Here is a 6720-nt window from a genome sequence, read left to right on the forward strand (position 1 = left end):
TTTAAATATAAAGGAATATCTTTTAAACAAACTAATCTTTTGGCTAATTAATTAAAAATAAAATATTTAAAATTTTACGTACATTACACTCGCTGTTATTTGCGAATGAAAGAAAAATCACTCGCTGACCGCTGCTGTCGGCGCTGTCGCCACAGACCAATAACATATAGGATGTCGCTGTCTTTTGTCTATTTTAAGAGTTTGCCGAGTTTGCCTATGGTTTGCCTTCTCTTCACATTGGTAATGTTGGACAACCTGAATATTATGTTGCTCGCATAATATGGTAATATGATCTCCCCATATTCCTTATATGGGAATTTAGATTTTCGGGTGTTTGATTTTACTGCTTTTTTTTTTCATTGCTGACGGTCGTGATCCCTATTTATTAATACTATAAGTAGAGGTTTTCTTGGAATCCCAGGTCCTTCCACCTAAACTTTTAATGTAGTCCAATTAAATTAGCTAACTAACTAACTAGGTCACTGGTCATGTATACCTGGATTAACAAGAAATAAACTTTGATAGAATATTTTGCTTTATAGTGTCTTGTTATTCCTTGCTATAATTAAAGTATTATATGAAATACCTACCTACAGTGCGACAAGGCTATCGCGTGTGGCGAAAATCGGAACTAACGTTGCCGACAAGTGTCCCCTTTCTTTTGTTTGAATATTCTAAACCTTTGCTCTCCAACAGCGCCCCCCTGTCAATGTCATTCCAGTGCCAAGAGAGCCTTGTCGCACTGTAAGTTTATTCCAAGTTTAGTAGTCGTAGATGTTCCAGCAACTTTATTTTATGACAGTTACGGGACAGGATTAGCAACATGCTAGCAACCCTAGCAATGTACCTTGGGTTTTCTCTAGGTAGGTACCTACCTAGCTACAAAGTATTGTAGATGGCGCTGTAAGCAGATTTATGGATTTCTATGTACCACAGATAATTCATAGATTTTTTATTTTAACTGGCTTTGTGACTTTGGGTTCCAGGTTCCAGCATTTTGAGATTATAAATTAACTTTTGGAACGTGAAATATTTGAGCAACGATTATTTGCATTGCGATTTGCGACCGAAATTACTATCCGCTATAGTTGATAATGATGATGAATAAATAGTATAAACTTACGTGACAGGTCAAGATGGCAGTCGGGGAGGGAACTCCCTTAGTTTAGTAGTAATTTAGTGCCTTTTTGAACAATCTATAAGTCCGCGACAGGTTGAGATGGCAATCGGAGTATGAGGCAAGGGGCACGCCCCGCACACCCGCACGTCACCTGTGCTCGCCCGTATCGAGTTAGCGCAGGGGCTGTGCGGGTGTGCAGGGCGTTCCCTTCCCCAGATTACTGTGCCGATTGCCATATGAACCTGTCGCGTACTAACACTACTAAACTATAGCTTATGATATGAATAAAGTACCAGGTGAGCATAGGCGCATAGGAGGCTTGGCTTAGCTTTATAGCTCGCGACTGATTGGTCCGACATGCACGCACACTTAAGCAATGCCCGCGTGTCCGACGTAACTACAAGTAAAGTCCACTCGCCTTCCTGAATTGCAAGAACTGTAGCAGTTTTAGTCCGTTTACACGGGCCATATATAAGACCTTTACGAGCATGAGAAGGGAAAACCTACTCTGTATTTAAATTCTTGTAAGTAGGTAAGCTTGAAGCTGTGGTAGCCTAGTGGTTAGGACGTCCGCCTTCCAATCGGAGGTCGGGGGTTCGATCCCGGGCACGCACCTCTAACTTTTCGGAGTTATGTGCGTTTTTAAGTAATTAAAATATCACTTGCTTTAACGGTGAAGGAAAACATCGTGAGGAAACCTGCGTGCCTGAGAGTTCTCCATAATGTTCTCAAAGGTGTGTGAAGTCTGCCAATCCGCACTTGGCCAGCGTGGTAGACTATGGCCAAAACCCCTCTCACTCTGAGAGGAGACCTGTGCTCTGTAGTGAGTCGGTGATGGGTTGATCATGATGAAGTAGGTAAAACAGTGATGTTTATTAAGTTAAGTATTATATAAATAACCCGTAATATAATAAATTTCGTCATCCGATATCAAACACGGCTTGTATGTTCTCGCAGTTTGCTCAGGCTATCTCTGCCGTATCTCTAAACGAGGACAGAAAGATACGTACTTAGGTGAGATGAAACTCAAAATGATACATTGTATAAGTCCCGCAAATTGCTATTGCACCGGAACCATGTCTCATCAACATCGAAATGAAGTCAACAACGTCAGCCGAAATAAAAATATAGGTACCATCAGCTCGAAACTTCAGTCTAGTGCTGACGTCACTAAAATGGCTGCCACGCGCATTAGCAATTTGCGGGAGTTGTAATCACTTTATCATATTCAACTAGAATCTAGATACCATCATGATCAACCCATCACGGGCTCACTACAAAGCACGGGTCTCCTCTCAGAGTGAGAAGGGTTTTGGCCATAGTCTACCACGCTGGCCATATGCGGATTGGTAGACTTCACACACCTTTGAAAACATGAAGAACTCTCAGGTATGCAGGTTTCCTCACGATGTTTTCCTTCACCGTTAAAGCAAGTGATATTTTATTAGTTAAAACGCACATAACTCCGGAAAGTTAGAGGTGCGTGCCGGGGATCGACCCACCGACCTCTGATTAGAAGGCGGACGTCTAACCACTAGGCTATCACAGCTGTGACTTATAATCACTTTATCATATTCAACTAGAATCTAGATACAATAGCTGGTATTTTTTTATTTTTTTGTCTGGTGCGAGGCTACGGCCTTGGCTAGTTACTTACAATCCTACCAGCAAAGCCGTGCTGCAAAGCGATTTAGCGTTCTGGTACGATACGAAACCAATAAGGAGTTAAGCTTAATTAAATTTTTGAGTTTAATAAAAAAAAAAACTAAGGGTTCCGTACCCGGGTATTTTTCGACAGACAAAAATATTATCAAAATAGAGCAGGGCGCGGGCTGGATTCAGGTGGCAGAAGACCGTGAAGTGTTGAAGTCCCTACAAGAGATTTAGACCCTACAAAGCAGTGGATGTAGGTATATCGGTTGATGATGATGATGATGAAATTTCCATAGCTTAGCCACATATAGCTCTCTGGCATAATCACTATTCACTATTCATACACACTAATATAAATGTGAAAGTGTGCTTGTTGGTTTATTGGTTTTCCTTCAATCACGAAGTAACGGATCAGCCTGATTTTTTGTATGGATGTAGTTAAAGACCTGGAGAGTGAAATTGGGTACTTTTCATACCCCTCGGAAAACTCAACGAGTTCCCACGGGGTTTTAAACACTTAAATCCACGCGAACCAAGTCATGGGTACTAGCTAGTTGGTACTAAAGCCTAAACCACAGAATATATAATAGTACTACGTACCTAAACAGCCATCATAATCACCATTATCATCAATAACCGATAGACGTCCACTGCTGGACGAAGGTCTCTTGTAGGGACTTCCATACACGGTTTTGCACCGCCTGAATTCAGCGGCTCCCTGCGTCTCGCCTGATGTCGTCCGTCCACCTAGTGGGGGTCTTCCAACGCTGCAGTTTTTAGGTGCGAGGTCACCATTCCAGCACCTTGGGACCCCAACGTCTATCGGTTTTTCGAACTATGTGCCCTGCCCATTGCCACTTCAGCTTCGCCACCCGCTGTCGTGTGTCGATTCGATATCGTAGAGAAACTCCAAGCATAGCTCTCTCCATCGCCCGCTGAGTGACTCTGAGCTTTTTTATGAGGTGGGCCTCATAAGTTAGCGACCATGTCTCGGAACCATTATGTAATTACATCAGGCGTACAGTACCCAGCTGGAAATATAGAAAGAGACAGCGGTTTCGTAGAGCGTCGTCTCTGTCGTAGAGGCCGACAAAACGTCACGTAGGTATGAGTGACAGAGACAACGCTCTACGAAGCCGAAACCTCTTTCTAAAGGTCGATGTACAATATTTCTTGCCGGCTACCACATAGCTTTTAGCCATTGGTACTTTGGTAGGATTTGGTACTTAAAACCTAGTCAGCAATAACTTAACAAAATTATTCAAAGTTTCTAAAACAATAAAACGTTTAGGTAGGTACCTACTTAAGTTATCGTAACCACATACGATTCAGGTAAGCTCCGAGTAAAACTTAAACAATAGTCGAAAATCGAAAGCGTCAGCCTTCCTGCCTACAAGATCGATTTTCCCGCATACTAGCTTGAAAACGATAAGAAAATTTATACAGGATGTTTGTTAAATTACGCTAAATAGTAGGTACTTACGAACAGGATGGTATTTCGTTTTGTTACAGGTCAGTAATACGATGCATTTAGATATTACTAGATGATGCCCGCTACTTCGTCCGCGTGGATTTAGGTTTATTAAAAATCCCGTTGGAACTCTTTAATTTTCCGGGATAAAAAGTAGCCTATGTCCTTCCCCGGGATGTGAGCTAACTCTGTACCAAATTCCATCAAAATCGGTTGATCTGTTTGGCCGTGAAAAGCTAGCAGACAGACAGACAGAAACACTTTCGCATTTATAATATTAGTATGGAAGTATGGATAAGCGTGTGAACTTTGAAGGGGTATTAAAGCTTTTACCCATGACAGGCATGGATACATAAGGTTCATCAGGACAGGATATAGGTACATAAGGTTCATCATCATCATCATGATTAACACACCTTTGAGAAAATGAAGAGAACTCTCAGGAGATGCAAGTTTTACTCAGGATGTTTTCCACCGTTAAAGCAAGTCATATTTAATTTATTAAAACGCACATGACTTCGAAAAGGTAGAGGTGCGTGCCCGGGATCGAATCCCCGACCTCACGTATATGAGGCGGACGTCCTAACCACTAGGCTATCACATAAGGTTTCGCTATGCGCTAGTAGGTATAAAAGTAATAAGTAGCAGTCCTGCAGCGCGATTGCGGGAGAATGACAGCTACAATGTCGCGATCGCAATCATCTCTGATTGGTTAACGCTCGCTTACTATTGGCTAAAATGCATTGTTGCAACAAGAATCGCACAAACTCAGCCAATCAGAACAATTGAGATTGTAATAATGATTGATGCAGGTTTTAGACAATCGCCCGACAGCACATTGCTGGCTGCGAGTCAAATCCACGGTCTTTTATTATTTAGGTACAATCTTGCTCCAAATATCTTTTTTAGAAATTAGGTTTTGACAGATTTTTTAAACTTGTTTATTATAAAAGCACAGAACACCCTGTATATAAAAATGCGTCCCATACACCTGACGTAACAGGCATACTATAAAACAGTTCACCTGTATGCAGTGGCGCCATTTCCAAGTTAACCTCACACCAAAACGTGTCTGTTTTCGAATTTTTTTACATAATTATCACTCATTAGTGCATTCGTTTGAACGAAAATTCCTTTCGAACACAATACGTATTTTAGTCATGCTTTAAACGTGGTTTAAATTGTTCATTTTCAAAGTTTCGTGTCTCGAATCTCGATTGCCTAGTGAATAATGTCGGAGTTAGGCGGGAAATGTTTGTTCTATCGGAAAATTTGTGTTTATACGGGTAATTAATACCTAGTTTTTATCGAAAAAGTTAGTGTTTGAAAGAAAGTTCCTTTTCAAATTAAATATGACCATTTTCAAACTAAATTAGAAAATGCATGGTTTAGTTGACAGTCGATTTTAGTTTAGTGACCCAATTGACTAGTGCAAATGTCAGATTTAAGGCGGGAACCGGGAATTTCTTTGTCTTGTCGGAAAATTAGTTAATCGTACTCCCTTAACACCAAATCTGTGACTTATTAGATTATTATTGGCTGAAATATCCAGTTTTCATCACCAATTTTCAGATTCATTAGGTACCTATGTTAATCGTTAAAACTCGAGTTGAAATCCTGTGTATATGCGGAAGGATCTATTAGATTATCACATAACCATCCTAACAAAACCTCTACACCCCTCCCCTCTCCCTCACTCCCTCTATTAGAGGGAGGAAAAATTAATGAAAAGTTGTTCTCGCTGGTCGCTAATATTTTTAGAGCGTATTTTAGCCAAAAGCATCCGACAATCGGAAGGATTATAAATAATAATATATGGTGCTAGGGGTGATAAAAATTGTATACTTAAGTATTCGTCCTGGCATAGTAATAAGTTTAGTATATTGACTAGTGCTAATAAAATTTTAGCAGAAAATGACTTTTTTATCGGAAAATTAGCTGACATTTAGATGAATCTGATTGGACGGTATACTATCTATGGCTATAGACGGCTTTAGTCATCCGTCTCTCTGATTGGTCACATGACACAGCAGGTCGTCCTAATGAAATAATGAGATAAACATGTGATTCAAGTTTCCAAGATGGCAGCGCAGTTTCATAGGAAAATTCTGAGTGGAAGATGTCTTATCGGTGAGAATAAAATTAGTTTTTTTTAAACTATTTTTTTTAATCGTCTTATCTTTTAGTTAAGTAGGTATTCTTTCGTTTTAATTACTTATTGTACCTTGACTTGAATAACTTGTACCACTTGTACCTACCTAAATAGTTGATTGACAGTTAGTAGGTAAGTACAGTAGGTATCTATTTTATTTATGTTAACTAGTTCTAAATTTGAAATTTTTGCCTTGTGCTTTTTAATTTATTTAAAATCGTTGTTTTGAGTTTCTAATTTTTGCGTTAGTCATAAGATTGTAACGATGTTTTTAACACGAAAAAATAAATTCGAACTTTTAAAAAATACAGTTCGATAGTTTTC

Source organism: Maniola hyperantus, chromosome 27 (genome assembly GCF_902806685.2).
Source record: "Maniola hyperantus chromosome 27, iAphHyp1.2, whole genome shotgun sequence".
Lineage (NCBI taxonomy): Eukaryota > Metazoa > Arthropoda > Insecta > Lepidoptera > Nymphalidae > Maniola > Maniola hyperantus.